Below are 17,609 nucleotides of genomic sequence, written 5' to 3'. Positions count from 1 at the left end.
CTGGACACTACTGTGCTAATAAGCGATGGTCACATAAATACCACCCTGTACCGGAAACCTACTGACCGCTACACTTACCTACATGCCTCCAGCTTCCATCCAGGACACACCACACGATCCATTGTCTACAGCCAAGCTCTAAGATATAACCGCATTTGCTCCAATCCCTCAGATAGAGACAAGCACCTACAAGATCTCTATCAAGCATTCTTAAAACTACAATACCCACCTGCTGAAGTGAAAAAACAGATTGACAGAGCCAGACGAGTACCCAGAAGTCACCTCCTACAAGACAGGGCCAACAAAGAAAATAACAGAACACCACTAGCTGTCACCTTCAGCCCCCAACTAAAACCTCTCCAGCGCATCATCAGAGATCTACAACCTATCCTGAAAGATGATCCTTTACTCTCACAGATCTTGGGAGACAGACCTGTCCTCGCTTACAGACAACCCCCCAACCTAAAGCAAATACTCACCAGCAACCACACATCACTGAACAAAAACACTGACCCAGGAACCTATCCTTGTAACAAAGCCCGATGCCAACTCTGTCCACATATCTATTCAAGTGACACCATCATAGGGCCTAATCACATCAGCCATACCATCAGGGGCTCGTTCACCTGCACATCTACCAATGTGATATATGCCATCATGTGCCAGCAATGCCCCTCTGCCATGTACATTGGCCAAACCGGACAGTCTCTACGCAAAAGAATTAATGGACACAAATCTGACATCAGGAATCATAATACTCAAAAACCAGTGGGAGAACACTTTAACCTGTCTGGCCATTCTATGACAGACCTGCGGGTGGCTATCTTAAAACAGAAAAACTTCAAAAACAGACTCCAACGAGAGACTGCTGAGCTGGAATTGATATGCAAACTAGACACAATCAACTCAGGGCTAAATAGGGATTGGGAATGGCTGAGCCATTACAAACATTGAATCTATCTCCCCTTGTAAGTATTCTCACACTTGCTTCTTATCAAACTGTCTGTACTTGGCTACCTTGATTATCACTTCAAAAGTTTTTTTTCTCTTACTTAATTGGCCTCTCAGAGTTGGTAAGACAACTCCCACCTGTTCATGCTCTCTGTATGTGTGTATATATATCTCCTCGATATGTTTCACTCAATATGCATCCGAAGAAGTGGGTTGTAGCCCACGAAAGCTTATGCTCTAATAAATTTGTTAGTCTCTAAGTGCCACAAGTACTCCTGTTCTTTTTGCGGATACAGACTAACACGGCTGCTACTCTGAAATCTGTCATTAGATCCCTTAAGATCCATGCAGAACCCATAGGCTCTGGGGACCCACAGCTACAGCCACAGCTACCCACAGAGGAACAATTAAACAATCTGGGAGTGCCTCAGCACAGAGAATTTCAGTGTTTCCCTCCCCATAACCCCACTCTGTTGGCTTCACCAACAGAATGGGTGATTTGACCCAGGCCTATAAAAACAGTTTCTATGATAGAATGCCTGGACAGAATGCCTGGCTGGAGGAAGATTTTTGAACACTGTCTAGAATTAATGTCTATATTCTTCGTTTTTGGATACATTTTCATTATATGTTCCGATTACAAGTTACACATCTACCACTTTGAACCAGTTCATATTTTAACTTCAGTAAACTGAGATGGTCTAGACAATATGGAAAGTTTGTGTTTCCTGCTGTTAAATCATGCAGTTTTGTTATATTTGTGTGTAATGCTGCAGCTGCTAATTAGGGTATGAGTGAGATAATGTTGACTGAATTATGCAGTTGGTGTGAAACGGTTTAAGCTTATCAGCAGATAAGCTACTGTATATGATCTTTTAATCAGTGATGAGACTAGCAGTAGATATTAATCAGGAGGAATTATTCATTTGTGATCCTGTTGCTACAGTACACAGAATCAATGGCTGGTATTTTGTAAGGTTCTTTTTCCACAAGGGTATTCGGGGGGGGGAATAGTTTGGGCGATGGGCCCAATTCTGCTGTCATTGAAGTCAATGGAAACTTTGCCACTAATACTTATTTTCCAACCTCAGATCTTCTGAACAATGAAAAATTAGAAATTGCATTTTGTGGAAATTGTCTTTGAATAGTTTATGAAAAATTGACAATACATACAAGTAGCAACATATGCAACTTCAAAATGATCTAAAATAATCTAGAGATGAAAGGGGAATGCTGTGGAAAAGAGAATTCATAGTGTTTTGCATTGTTCAGAAAGTGTTTCCAATATAGCAGTGTGTGACTCTACCCTGAGAATTTCATACACAACTGTAACACCTAAGCGGGGAAAGCAGCAGGAAACATCACCTCTACACCCATAACAGTTTCAAGAGTCTGCCCAATGTCTTTCTTGCCCCTGCAGCACTGTGGAAATGCCAATTTTCTCTGTGTAAAAGTGTTTACAGCAAAGCTAAAAATGTTTTAAAATGAAAGTCTATGAAAATTCAGCACCATGACCAAGATTGTTAAGAGCTTGTGACGCTTGATGGACTTTGAAAACTTTATAGCTCTCAGAGGGAAAGCACACATTTGTTTGCTAGAGGTGTAAAGAGTTAAACCCTGGTGATCAGCATACAAACCAAGTGAATGGATTATATGCCAAGGAAAATTACCATGTGCATAAGAAGTGCAGAGTAGAGAGACTGAATTCTCACTCCTGACTTCCAGTAGTGAAGTAACCTGGGCTCATCTCAGATACAACTGCTCTTGTGGGCGATCAGGAGGAGTAGGGGTGCCCCCTCTCTCCCTTCCTTCACAGGGTCTGGGACTTATGGACTAGCACTCTACATAGACACGCTGGATATATCCCTATCCCTGTCTCCAAATTGCTCGTTACTCCCTTCATATTGTAGCACTCCAAGCGAGAGCTCTGTTTTGCAGTGTGCAGTGGAGGTTTGGAAACTCACACAAACTATCACTTGCTATAGAAGGCGTCTCAGCATTTGGTCTCTTAGCTATAGGCTTTGGAGCCTGTCACCTGAAGATCACCTGTTCAAATTCAGATCAGGTGAGTGACCAAAACTAGATACTGAGTGCAATCCATTGATCAGTAAGTGATCTATATGAAATGAGTTGGCCTCCATTCATTTACTGGTTAGGGGGAGAGCACATCACAGAAACTGACATTAGGTTTGTTGATAGGCTTGCTGACAAGGGTGCAAATTAGGAGAGATGCTAAAGCCAGAATGGCCTTGAAATTAGAACCCTTCTCCCTGAAGACAATGGAGAACATGCTGCTGCTCCTGCCACCAATGCAGTGCTTGTGCTGTAGCTCAAATGAACTTCAGCCTTCAAAGTGTGTCAATCCAGCACCACTTTCAAACATCACAGTCCCATACAAACATTCAGCAAACAGCCCCTTCTGTACACAGCAGATTTGGATTTACCATAGACATTGCTGTAGCACTCAATTATCACTGGATTGGAAAACTTTGTTTGACCAGCTCTTGTTTTTATGCTCAGTGAAACTGAGCATAAACTGTTTTTAGCCCTATGGCCTGATCCAGCAAAGTGCTCAAGCACATGCTGAAGTTGAAGAATGTGAATAATCCCACTCATGGTCTTAAATTTAAACATATGCTTAAGAGCCTTGTTGTATATGGGTCTAAATGTGTAGCTCTCAGTAATGATATTAAATTTCATTTGCCTTGGTTTATTCCCTTCCCACTATCCCCAGGGCCGGAGTAACTCTCCTGTGGGCCCAGAGCTATTACATTTTGTGAGGCCCCTGTAGACAAGTCTTTTTCCTGGGAGGGAGTTTGGTTCAGGAGGGGGTTGGGGTACAGAAGTGGGTGCAGGGTCTGGGAGGGAGTTTGGGTGCAGGAGGAGGATTCTGATCTGGGGCAGCGGGTTGGAGTGGAGGAGGGGGTATGAGGTACAGGCTCCGGCTGGGAGGCGCTTACCGCAGGCGGCTCTCAACCCGCAGCACAGCAGGGCGCTCAGGCAGGCTGCCTGCATGCCATGGCCCCAAGCTGCTCCCAGAAGCATCTGTGGCCTGCTGCTGGCATGTCTCTGCATGCCCCCTGGGGGGAGGGGGACAGCGTGTCTCCATGTGCTGCCCATGCCCACAAGCGATACCCCCGTAGCTCCCATTGGCTGGGAACCGGCCAATGGGAGCTGTGGGGATGGTCCTGGGGGCGGAGACAGCGCACAGAGCTGCCTCCCCCCCAGCCAGGGGCCGCAGAGACATGCTAGCAGCCGGCCACTTCCGGGAGCAGCGTGGGGCCATGGCGTGCAGGCAGTCTGTCTGAGCGCCCTGCTGCGCCGCGGGACTTTTAGTGGCCCAGAGATGGAGATCGCTGCCTGTGATTTATTTTTGCAGGGCCCCCCTTGAGCCGGGGTCCTGGGATGCAGCCCCTAAAGCCCCTGCCTTAATCCAGCGCTGACTATCCAAAACAAATCCTAATAAAAATACCTCACAACCTCATGCCAGGTTTTTGCTGTTAGATAATGTATGAACAGTACCAGTAAAACAAATGGTATAAGTGCCTTCCATGGAACAGAATGATCAAAGTGCCTTCCATTGAGCAACAAGCATGGAAATCAATTGTATTATTAAGATCCTGAACTACAACTAAATGAAAGGTCATGGACAAAGTTCAACCCCCTAAGTGATACCTGTGCAGCTAGTGTTCATTAGTGTTGACAGGGCCTGTATTCAAAAGTGGGCACACAACCTTTGCGTAAGTCTCCTGTGGCTATTACTGCTACTGCAGAGATGACGAATCCCAACAAGGCAAGGATCATTAACATGCAATAATACTGCTCCCCTCCAGCCCAGCTCAGCTCAGCATGACCTCTCCAGCACTCTGGCTACGGAGAATGTGTAGATTCCACAGGTGGCAAAAGGGGGAGAGAGGGAGCCAGGCACAAATCTTGCTCCCCTCCTGGCTGCCTCTCTTCATACATCTGCACAAATGATGGCTTAAATTTGGCCCCCACAGCCTAGCCAGCCTGGTTGCTATAATCTGCGTTACGTGGCAGATCCAGGTTTGAGTTATGATCTCTGATTCATTGAACCAGCTGGAATTGAGGTGCTACAGGCAAGTGCTCAGCCCTCTGAGTGCAGGGGGGTCAGTAATGGAGTTGCACTGCTGAACAGTCCATTTGGAAACTTTGAAGACTTCCTCATTTTTAAGCAGGAATGGCCTTGAGCTTTGGGACATGAGAGAGAGAGAATGTAAGGATGGTGGAGGGCTTCTTAAATGCTACAGCTTGGATACATAGGGCACGTTCCTGAGAAAATAACATTCACATACATCCTTATGCACCTGGTGCTGTCAAAGGATGGATCACACATAACCTGACAGAAGACTGCATTTCTTAGTCAGTTTTCTATTGAAATTGGAAAGAATCAGTAATCAACACTTGCTGGATTCTTGCTCACACAAAAGTCATACAATGAAGTGAGCAGATGAATAAACCACATTCATGCTTCCTTAAATATCAGTGCAAATGTGACTCCCTCAGCTAAAATATTCTGGCTACTTCTTCCCAGGTGCACGCTCTGAAAATAGCAATCAGTAAATACAGCTTTCTGTGACATAAACACACCAAGAATAATCATTCATTTGAGAATCAGACACTTGTTAGAGCTAAAAGGTGAGATGTTCATCTACAAGGCTTACACCTGATGCTACTTATTATATATTAATACTGCTTTTACATGGATCTAGTCCTGGTTAATAGCAATGTTGTCTTTTTTTTTTGTTTTTCTGACCGATGAAGTACAACGTGTCCATCAACAAGAAAAAAGGTGTTTTTCTTCATGAATATTTGTATCCTGCGTGATTAGAGAAAAACCCACCCTATGTTTCATACATGAAATATTAACAATGATTACACTTGCTTGTGGGCCAAATCTTCAGCTGGTGGCAAGCAATGTAGCTTCACTGAAAGTCAGTGACGCTATGGGGATTTACACCTCCTAAGGATCTGACCCAATGCCTGTGTTAACGCTGCAAATAAAAGTGAATCTCTCTCATAGGCCAGACTTAATACAAAAAGTTGTTAAACTGAGGAATTATGGATTCTTTCTTGTCTTATTGCCTCTTGTGATCCACAGACTTGGACTCTTTCTTTGAAATTCATTTAGCTGTTTTATAAAATTCCCTTATTTTGTCTGAACATTTTCCTTGTTATCTGGACACAGTCATCTCAAAGGAGGTTCTGTGGGAAAAGTAATAGAATCCCAATTTCTATAATTTTCCTCAGGTAATCTCCACAGAGTTAATGTGGCGATATTGCCTCACTCCCCTGTTCCCATTCTGCCTAGTCCCTGCCCTATTCTCCCCCACAGATCTCCAAACCAGTGGAGAGCTGTCAGAAAATTCTGAAAGAAGGAGGGAATGGTGTAGCAAAGATGGATGCAACTTCCTTCCATAGGAGAGGGGGCCATCCATACCCTGCACTTGGATCTGTGGGGCAATATTCCTCACTCCAGAGTTTGTTCATGTTTTAAAGTGAACAGATTTGGTGAGGATGGACAGATGACAGGGAAGATGTCACAAAGTCAATGGGAGTATTGTGTAAGACCTACAGGGTAAAATGTAAACAAGCCCTACAGAACTATTCCTGGAATCCACCAAATCTTTCCTTGCATATAATCCCTTTGGGGAATACTGCAAATAACAGAATGATGTTCTGTGCTAGTAAATTACAGAATGAAATGCAACAAAACAGCAGCACTCTCTTCACAGTGACATTGAACACAATGGGCCAGATTTACTGGTACACCATTACTGCTTTGTGATACTCCTGCAACACCAAACAGCTGTAAACCCATATTAACTGGCCAGTTAAACTGGCTTTACAGTTGCTTTGCATCAATAAAGCAATGCAGAACTGCTAGAGAGTGCCTGTGAATCTGGGCCCACTTCTAAAAAACATGGAAAACAACCAAACGCTATATTAACACTTTTCTTTTGAGGATGGAAGGATGATTACTACACAATCAGTATGGAATATTCCTCAAAATGAGTTTCAAGGTAATAAGTGTGACGGGTTGGATCACAGAAACCCCCTTGGGAGCTGCCACCCGATGTGCCAAGACTACCCCTGCTTCTGTTTTCCCTGCCAGCTCAGGACTCCAGCACCCCGTCTTGCTGAATTAGACACTCCAGTCCACTTCAACACAGACCCAGGATCTGAATTACTTGTCCCAAAGCTACAAGTTTACCCAAAAACAGCTCACAGAAGTGTGCTTGTCTTTAGCACTCAGATGCCCAACTCCCAATGCGGTCTAAACCCAGATAAATCCGTTTTACCCTGCATAAAGCTTATGCAGGGCAAACTCATAAGTTGTTCGCCCTCTATAACACAGATAGAGAGATATGCACAGCTGTTTGCTCCCCCAGGTATTAATACATACTCTGAGTAAATTACTAAATAAAAAGTGATTTTATTAAATACAGACAGTAGGATTTAAGTGGTTCCAAGTAGTAACAGACAGAACAAAGTAAGTCACAAGCAAAATAAAATAAAATGCGCAAATCTCTGCCTAATCAAACTAAATACAGATAATCTCACCCTCAGAGATGCTTCAGTAAGTTTTTCTCAGACTGGACACCTTCCAGGTCTGGGCACAATTCTTTCCCCTGGTACAGCTCTTGTTCCAGCTTAGGTGTTAGCTAGGGGCTTCTCCATGATGGCTCCTTCCTCTCCCTGTTCTCTTCCACCCCTTTATATATCTTTTGCATAAGGCGGGAACTCTTTGTCCCTCTGGGTTTTCACCCCCCCTCACTGGAAAAGCACCAGGTTAAAGATGGATTCCAGTTCAGTTGACATGATCACATGTCACTGCAAGACTTCATTACTCACTTGCCAGCACACACATATACAGGAAGACTCACAGGTAAACACAGCCATCTGCAGACAATGGTCCTTGTTAATGGGAGTCATCAAGATTCCAAACCATCATTAATGGCCCACACTTTACATAATTACAATAGGCCCTCAGAGTTATGTTTTATATTTCTAGTTTTAGATACAAGAGTGGTACATTTATACAAATCAGATGATCATACTCGGTAGATTATAAGCTTTGTAATGATACCTTACAAGAGACCTTTTGCACGAAGCATATCCCATTTGCATTATAGTCACTTATCAAATTTTTATAAAACTATCCCAGTTACATTATATTCACTTATTATCATGTTTTTATAAAACCATATAGACTGCACAACGTCACAATAAGACCTGTAAGACTTTCTTTGAAAGAAAGTAAAGTAACCTGAAAAGAATAGATCTTCTCACTCTGCAGTTTAAGGGCAACAGGAAACTCAGCAGCTCTCTGAGGGCATTGGTTACTGTTTGACAAAGTAGGTTTTCTCTTCAAATAGATACAACCCAACAAAATAAATCTGAAAAGAAAAAGGGAAAACTAGTCTATTTCATATAGGTTCTCATGCCATGCTCATCACCATAATGTCTGAGTGCCTTCCAGCAGTGCATTAAGAGATGTGACTAACAACTGTCACATGTTGTTTGCTCTCTCATCCCCTCCCCAGGGGAAGAAGTGTGTGCAGTGGAGTGTCTTGTTTTGGAAGTGGTGTTTTTTCCCCTAAATATACATGTTGCTATGTATTTATGGTAGAGAAGGCAAGGTCAAAGAAATGTGCCTTGCATTGGAGCGGAAGGTGATGAGGTTTGGGGTGGTCCTTAGTTCCTTGGGGAGTTCATTCCACAGTCTCGAACTGTCCCCCCACCTCCCAAGAAAGCCTTGTCTCCTACACAGATGAGCTTTATCCTTACTGCAGAGAGTTATCCTTACTCCTCTGCCACAGTGTAAGATGTCAACCACAGTCTTCATCCTGGAGTTTTCGGCAGTCTTTGAGGTATCCTGGGCCCAGTTCATGGAATGTCTTGAGGATAAGGACCAAGACCTTGAACTTGATTTGACACTTTCTGGGAAACCGGTGTAGAGAATGGAGGACAGGCCTGGAGTGCTTGTGGTAGCATGTGCTGTTAAGAAGATGTGCTGTGGTATTTTGTACTAGCTGGAGTTTCCTAAATGCTTAAGGCTTCCTGCCCAGATATATCACATTGCTGTAGTCCAGCTGAGAAGTGACAAAGGTGTGGGACCAGATCATCATCCGCCAGGATGGGACAAAGGCTCCTGGACCGCTGAAGAGGATAGAAAGCCCTACTCACTGATGATGCCACGTGAAAGCTTAGCATCAGCAAGAAATCCAATAGTATTCCTAAACAATGGACCAAATTGACCAATTGTGGAGATATACCTTTCTGCAAAGGAGACTGCATCATGGCTGCAAACTCTTCAAAATGCTTTCCTCTGCCCACCAGCATCACCTTTGTCTTTCTTGGGTTCATCTTCAGCCAGCTGTTCTTCATCCAAACAATCAGCTTTGAAATGTCAAGGCAAATACTCTAAACATCTTGATTTCTAAGCTCAATAACAAAACAAATATCTATATTCAATTTTACCAATATAAACAATCAAAATAGTTATCATTTAATCCAGCATGTTATGTTTGCTTGGAGGGATTGGATCACTCAGGCAATTGATAATGGGCTCATTATCCATTTACCTTCTAGCTTTCTAGTTCAAATCCAATATAGGTTAGGCATGACCAAAAATTTTTACTATGTGACGGCTGTTCGATAGCCAATGGGAAATGAATTTGGTAATCCAGTTCATTCTGATAGAGAAGTGTCCACATCACAAACCCTAACCTCTAATTAGCCAGTCTTAGCCCTGAGAGGTCAGAGCTCAGGTTGGGGCTGAGGTAGATTGACTGGCAGAATGGAAAAGTTTGTGCTTCCAATGCCATGGACCAAGATTTTCAAAAGCAAGAGCCCAATGTTAGGCTCCTAAAATCCATATTTAGGCAAGGAAGTAAATGGCTGGATTTGCTGAAGTGTATGGCACCAATTCCTAATGCTTCCCTTTCTGGATGCTCAGTACTGTTGAAAAATCAGGCCACTTTGGATCTGAACCAAAGCCCATGGAAAGACTTCAATTGATTTCAATTGGCTTGAGAACATGCTTTTGGTGCCTAAATAATGATTTTGGAATCTAGCTATTTTTGAAAATCTTGGGGATAGTGTGCTTGCTTTGTAGAAAAGTGGAAGATTTTAGTTTCCAGTCCTGTTAATCTGGCACTTTCCCAAGCACCGATTTTTAAAAAAGGCCTACTCAATTATGAAAAAATGTCCCCAAAAAGCAATGAACCAGATACAACAGATGCTCGTTAGTAGCAACATATTGGTGCCCTTTTGTTATGTTGCTCCTAAGCGGCTGTTGCTGTTATGGGAAGTGTCATCTGACCAAAGGCATATGAAAAGCTAATGGTGTTTTGGAAGGTGTGGGGCAGCCATGTTGGGGGGGGAGTTGAGGGGTGTGGGAACCCCAAGTCTGGGGGGAGTGGGGCAGGGGAGCCCCCCCAGTCAGCAAAACGGCTGAGCAAGCCCAGCTGCTGGGGACAGGCTGAGGATGTTCCTGCTGGCAGCTTCATGCTCCACCTTGGTGAGGGATGGCTGGCTGGGGAGGACACCATGCGCAGTCTGCAATGGAGCGAGAGTGGCTCCTAACATGGACAGCGGAGACAGGAGGGGGGAAGGAGACAGGTCAGTGCCCTGGAGAGGGGGGTTCCCCATCCCCCCACAGCAAAACAGCACACCCACACCCCACCACCGGCTACCAAGACAGATGGGATAGCTCAGTGCATGGAGGGGGGTCCCCAATACTCTGTATTGCAAAATAGCAAACCCCCCCTCTGCTGCCTGAAAGCCAGATGCTGAGGAAGGGAGGAGGAGACCTTGCACCTGCGCCTTTGCTGCTCCCCCGACACCAGCTTCCCCCTCCCCAAAAATCCCTCTCTTCTAGACTCTCCCCCCAACACATGCTCTCCACCCAGGCTCCATCAGGCAGGGCAAGTGGATGGGGCAGTGTGCCCTGGAGCTGCGCTGAAGGGCCGGGGTCAGGTGCGGAGTGGAAAGATGTAGTTTGGTGGGGCAATGCCCCTACATGCCCCCTCCCCAATCTCCACCCCTGGATGTGATGTCACAGTGCCACAAATGTTGCGCTTAAGTGATGGTTATGTTGTTGTTATCAAGTGGACAATGCACAGTAGGGAAGGTGTTCCCAAAGGAAATGTTGCTTATATGTGATGGTTGCTCTTACAAGGTGTTCTGCAAACAAGCGTCTACTGTATAAAGAAACATCATCCGATATATCCGTGTTTCCTATCAAGATAGGTAGTGTGTGTAACATGTATAAATGCAACTAACAATAATCAACTGCTGGCTGCTCATTGCTACTAAAAATCAGTCAAGGATTAGAATGAGCCAAATACATATCTGAAAATAATGGAAAGCTTAAATGTATGCCCTAGCACTAATGCTGAGATATTGGATATGAACCTCTCTCCACCCCAATGCATGCCTGTATGACACTCAGATTATGTGGCATTTCTATGTTTAACCTTTTGGACATAAATGAGTACAAAGATCAGGGATGAAAGTTGTATCTTTGGTTAAAAGCTGCTTAAATGATGTTTGGTTGAGAGAGTTATTACATGTATAGTATTTACTAATCTCTGTAGCAGGAATGTGAGCTCCCTACACCACCCAAAGGAGGAATACATGCACTATAAATAGTCAGAGGTCAGATTTTTAAAATCAAAATTGCACTGAAAAAAAATGATTGAGGCTTTTATATTACATAATCCTTTCCTTGTTTCATATTGCAACAAAATGGAATTTTCTCAGCTAGCCATAATGCAAAGATGTACAGTTACTGAAGCATAAGTACAATATTCCTCCCCCGCTCCTTCCCTAATTATGCAGTTCCTTGAACTCTGATTGGTTCTGGGGATCTGATTTGCATTATTGTATGATTGTTTTATAATAATTATACAGTATGTGACTTCTCTGCATTCTGTGTGTCTAATAATGGCTGACAGCCAATCAGAGTGCATAGATTTCCATAATCACAGTACAATCACTTTTCAATCATTATACTGGGCCTGATCCAAAGCCTATCAAGACAATGAAAAACCTCCCATTGACTTCAGTGGGCTTTGGATCAGGCCCACTATGAATATTATGTAAATCTCTTTGTCATTCACTATTTTTATTCATAGTCTTTTCTATGGTACCCATCAATAAGTTAGAAGAAAGTGATTCTGTGATTCTTTACCATTGTCACAAGAAAGTTATGAGTGGGTGTAGGTTCAAGGTAAATCTTGCTTTCAAAAGCCTTGTTTTATATACTTGCAATGTGGTAGTGTTTAAGGCTGGAACATATTCTCACTGAAGTCAGTGTAAGATTGTAATTGATCAGAATGGGAGCAGGACTGGGCCCTTAGAAAGCTTGACATTGACTCCACTTCCTCTCCATTGATTAATGTGACAAATAAGCTTTCTGCATCAAAAAGGGCAATGTTTTAAATGGAGAGTAGTTATCATTTATGTTAATAAACACACACACCTTGAGTCACTTTGATGAACTAGAGTTGGGAAAAACTTGGGACTTCTGTTCTTGTACAACGAATTATGGCGCACGGCAGTGAAAATTAGGTGCCTTGAGGTGGTGGGAATGGAAGAAAAGAAGATCAGCTTTCTGTATAGGTGATCTTAGCAGCCACCTAGGATGCTGCATCGAAGAGGGTGTTGGAATAGAATTGGATCAGTGACCAATAGAAGATCAGTGAGTGTGATTACAAAAGAAAGTAGTCTCCCCCTATGTGGGATTCAGGGGAAACTCAGAAGTATTATATAAAATGATTTATAGACGGAGAGAAACTAGGTTGGTTGCCTTCATCTGTGGCTTATATTCTCAGAGTAGCAGCCCCTATGAAGAGCTCTGTTCATGTGTACAGATTAAAGCATTGCTTTACATTTCAAAGAGAACACTTAGAACTGTAACCCACCCACCCAGTAACAGGGAACTGTACACAGCTCGTTTCACTTACAGTTTAGGGTCTGATCTTGCAAGGGTCTGAGTGTGATATGCTTTCATTACTCAGCACCTTGCACGATCAGCCGGATAGCCTCATAACAATCCTCTCGCTGAAACTGTCCTCTACATAAAACCTGCCATTCTTTCTAAGAAACATGTTATCCTATGTAGACCAGGTTTTTCTCCATGTCTCAGTGTTTCTTTTTTGAGAGGATGCCCCACACATTGCATGAGACCTCAGTGAAAGTATGTAATTCTAACACACATAACCTTGGCATCTATGTGCCAGTTCAGCTAGAATGAATAGAAATTATGATAGCCTTTGGAGATAGAATCTTAAATATATTGTGCATATAGAAAAAATAACATACACAGATATACCCATGGATAGGGTAGGTGATAAATACCTATGGCCTGATTCTCATTTAACATTAAGGTTACTTTAGACTGTTCTGGCAGTGCAAAGGGGCTTTAGAGTAATTTCATAATTTACTCCCACTTCAATGCCCCTTCACAATACCAGAGCAGTGTCAGTCATAGTCAGATCCCTATTATACACCATAGGGCAGATCCTCAGCTGGTATAAATTGTCATAGCTCCATTGACTTATCTCATGTGACAACTGGAGTTGACTTTAATGGAGCTCTGACAATTTACAGTAGCTGAGGATCTACCAAGTGACATGTAAAACATCAAGGAACCAATAACCCCAAATACAGAGAATATAGAAATTTGCCAATTCTACTACTTCTGGCTTTCGTATCCAATGAAAACATTTGCCTCAATTTTTTTTAATACAGTTGGCTAAAAAATGTTCATTCAGCTTGATATTTTACAAGCCACTTTACTATACAAACGATGGAACTCTTGCACACAGTAGATTACTATTCAACCTGATATACTCTGCTGACTTCCATCATACCATATCCTACTGAGCGCTCAGTCACATCATGCTTAATTATGAATGGCCTCCAAAAAATCCCATTCTACTGTACTATGAACTGACTCATTTCACACAGAAGCTTTGACAGCTCATACTGGGTATTGGAATCACATGGTGCTGTTTTAGTCAGTGAGTCATATATTATACTAGGTGCTTGGATCTGACTCATTGAACTGTGTTAGGCACTGACTGACACTGTACTGGTCTGAAAGTTGGTTTGCATCACGGTGATTCATCTTGTAGTGCATTAAATACTGATTCACACAGCATTCCCTATTGGATCCGATCATTGCAATCCACTTCAGATTGTACCATACTGGAATCTGACCATACTGTAAAATCCCTGCATATATATAGCTACATTGGACACAGAAAGCCTGAGTCTAAGCTCGCTTGCACCGGTGAAACACAGGAGTAACATCACTGAAGTCCACTAAGTTACCAGTGTAAACCTGATGTGAGATCAGAATTGCTGTTTGTATAATATAAGAAAATAAATCAAGTGATAGCTTGTGGACTTCATACAAATAAATTGCTGGTAACTCTTCAAAGAGTTCAAAATCCAGCCCCTAAATAGAAATTTAGGGTCCACCAATCCTTGGATAGAGTATTTTGATAACTGTGACTTTGCTTATCCACTAGTACTACCATATTACAGCCATAATTTTCAGAAGCACTGCTTCCAGAGGATAAAATTTCCTTAGTGCCTGAAAGATTGGCATGAATTTTCAGAAGCATCTAGTGATTTTTCAGCTGTTTCAATTTTTGGCTGTCCATCTTGAGCTATCTTAAAGAGGCTTGATTTTCAGATGTGCTGAGCATTCCATGCTCTGAAAATTAGACTCCATTTAATGTGTTTGAAGTTGGGCAGCCAAAAACAGAGGCACTCAAAATCACTAGTTATTTCTGAAAATTTAGACCATTTGCTTCAAGAGTATGTGTGTGTGAAATAACATTTCTGAAGTGAAACCACACACTTAGGAAAAAGTAGTGCTTCCATGCAAATGATTTAAATGCAGGTAGTAATATGCACATAGATATTGATATGGGTAAGTAGAATGAAGGATAAATAAGATTGTCCATATCTTATTTCTGTAGTATGTTATAATATTTGAGGGTAGTATAGCTATATGGTTTTCATCAAACCATCCAGGAGGCTTGAACATACTTTTCAGTTGGGATTTCATTCTGAGTTTAGAAACACACCCTCATTCTTAATTTTAAATTGACTCCCATCATAACATATTGGTGGTGCATTGTACTGTGTACTGGCTTCCATCATACTGTATAGTAATGATGTAGTGTATTGACACTAGCAGCATTTAGCCCTATTGATTCCTAAAGCCAGTGGTAGTGTGTTGTGGATACAATGGGTACAGAAAAGTGAGTGATATGCAAGTAGCCTAAATGTCTTTGAGTTGTAGAAATGACCATCTAGCATACACTTTTGTCATGCATTTTTTGCAACAACAAAAATGAAATAATGGAGTGATTGTATAGATGAAATTACCTCTATATTAAATTACTGTAATTTCTACTGGCATGTGCAAAGATAATCATATTTAACTTCTGCAGTTGTCTAATTTTCATTACCAGTTCCCTCTGTTTAATGCCATAGAAATGACCGATCTCAGGAAAAGGTCTTTTTTCTTGCCCACAGAATGTATACCTCATTTAAAGGGTCTGTGGTGGTGGAAACATGGAAACACTTGTTCGCCCTGGAACAAATGTTTACTTTATTACTAGATTGTTTTGTGACATCCCTAGTAAGAACGGCTTTAGTCTGGGGCTCGGGCAGTGGGTGGGCACGTAGGTAATGGGCTAGTCCTGCTGTCCTTCCGGGGCAGAGATCCTAGTGACTTTCACTGAACTCCATGGGACTGTTGCTGGAGAGAGGAGGCTAAGGACGCTCTGGGCTTTGTAGGACTCTCTAGGTGTAATTCAACCCGTTCCCTCATTCCTAGAAAACTCAAGGAAAAACAGCACCGTGGGGGGTGACCCCCGCCCCCCTTACCTCAGCTACAGACACGGGGTTTAGTGGATCGTCCGGGAGCCTCCTGCCCTGGCTCCTTTGCAGAGCCAAACGGCGCCGCCTGGCGCTCGGCACCAAGAGGAGCTCGTCGGCAGGCAAAGGCTGCGTTAGGCGGCCCGGGGCTGCCCCGGCTCGGCGGCTTCCAGCTCCGCGCCGGAACGGTGGGCGAGCAAAGCGCCAGACAGAGCGCGCAGCGCACCGCTCCCGCCGCGGGGCTCGCCTCCCTCCTAGAGCGCGCCGGGGGCGCAGCCCCTCCCTGCGGGCGGGTGGGGCCCCGGCCCAAGGCACCCGGCGGGGCTCGCTCCGGCGCCTCTTATGGGCACCGCGGCTGCGCTCTCGGAGTCCCCTTCGCCGCGCTCTGGGTCCCGCCTGGGGCACCCCCGCCTCCCGCAACCGGAGGGACCATCCCCTCTCCCGGGCTGCGCCAGGGGGGAGTTTCCCTGCACTCCCGGCGCTGGGAGCAGCCGAGGCGGCCCCTGGACGGGCAGCGCCTGCACTAGGCGGGAGCCTTCCTAGGTGCCGCTGCTCTCCCAGCAAGCGGGCTCCGGGGTGCAGCGGGCTCCTGCTCCCCAGCGGCTCCCTCCCCCGCCGCCGAGGGAGGGCTGCCCAAAGGAGGCGCCTTGCGCCCCTCGCCTGTGGAAAGCGGCCGGGTGACCCCCGCCCGCCTCCCCGCAGCGAATTTGCAGCCCGCCGCCCTGGGCACGGCGCTACTGGCTCTGCGCCCCAGGCCAGCCCGGCGGGGGGCGGACACGGCCCCTGGCCCTCACACCCCGGCCAGTGCAGCCACCCACCGCCACCTGCAGAGGCTGAAGCGAGCTCCCCTTGCCCGCTAGGTCTAGCCCCTGGAACCAGGGCAGCCCTTGCTTCCATGCCGGCCGCCAACCCCCTTCCCCCGGCCCTGGTCGCCGCGTGAGATCACACCTGAGCCAGCGCCGCACCTGTGCTCTGCGTGTAAACACCCCCGGATCCCCCCTGCCTGCCAGGGACAATGCAACGATCTGCCGCAGCGAGGGATCCTGCTCTTTAACCGAAGGAGGCTTCCCAGGGCACACAATGGAAGAAACGCGTGGAAACCCCCCAAACTACAATGGGGGGGGGAGTAATCCAAAGAAACACTCTCCCTCCCCCGGGTTTAGGGACAGCGAGTGCCATCCAGAAGCGCCTCTCGGTCCCCCAGACCAGGAAACAGCCGATTGTTATTCTCATGCCCCAAAATACACTTTACAAACCCAGCCAGGCAAAGGCAAAGCCCCGGGCGCTTCCCCACGTGCCGAGCCGCTGGGCCGTCCAGGATCAGCACTGTAGGGCTGGAGAGTACTTACAATTTCACCATCAGTCCCGGGAGCCAGATGGAAATCTTTGCCTTGATCACATCCGTTAGCAGTGGGCTCCTCACCCAGGGACGGCGGCTCGCCAGCCATGCGCATGCGTCCCGAGCCTTTATAGGATGCTTATTTTACTGTATATTCCACTGGCTTGATTTCCCCCCCCCCCCCTTCAGCCACCACCAGAATGCCCGGGATATGCGTCCAGCCGGCCTTCCCGTGCTCCTGTTATGGGTGGGGAAGAGCAACAGCCCAGGACAGGAAGGGGGAAGGGACTAGACCGAAGTAAATGAGAAATGAACCGTGAATGCCAGAGGCTGACAGCAGGCGCCTCTGGAAACAGCTTCTCTACCTCGCTCAGTTCCCGCACAACAC

General features: G+C 45.1%; 1 protein-coding gene across 1 annotated transcript in view; it reads right to left on the bottom strand.

Moving 5' to 3' along the window:
* RGS20 (regulator of G protein signaling 20) overlaps positions 1-17,309 on the bottom strand; it is a 38,237-nt gene extending 20,928 nt beyond the window's left edge. The window contains exon 1 of the mRNA XM_024206185.1: positions 17,232-17,309. The gene's annotated coding sequence lies outside the window, so the exon portion shown is untranslated. The remainder of the gene's footprint in view (positions 1-17,231) is intronic.
* Positions 17,310-17,609: the final 300 nt, after the last annotated feature.

Source organism: Terrapene carolina, unplaced genomic scaffold, assembly GCF_002925995.2.
Source record: "Terrapene carolina triunguis isolate 2854851 unplaced genomic scaffold, T_m_triunguis-2.0 Scaffold58, whole genome shotgun sequence".
Classification (NCBI taxonomy): domain Eukaryota; kingdom Metazoa; phylum Chordata; order Testudines; family Emydidae; genus Terrapene; species Terrapene triunguis.
The sequence above is the reverse complement of the archived record's forward strand: the minus strand, read 5'-3'. Positions and strand labels throughout refer to the sequence as shown.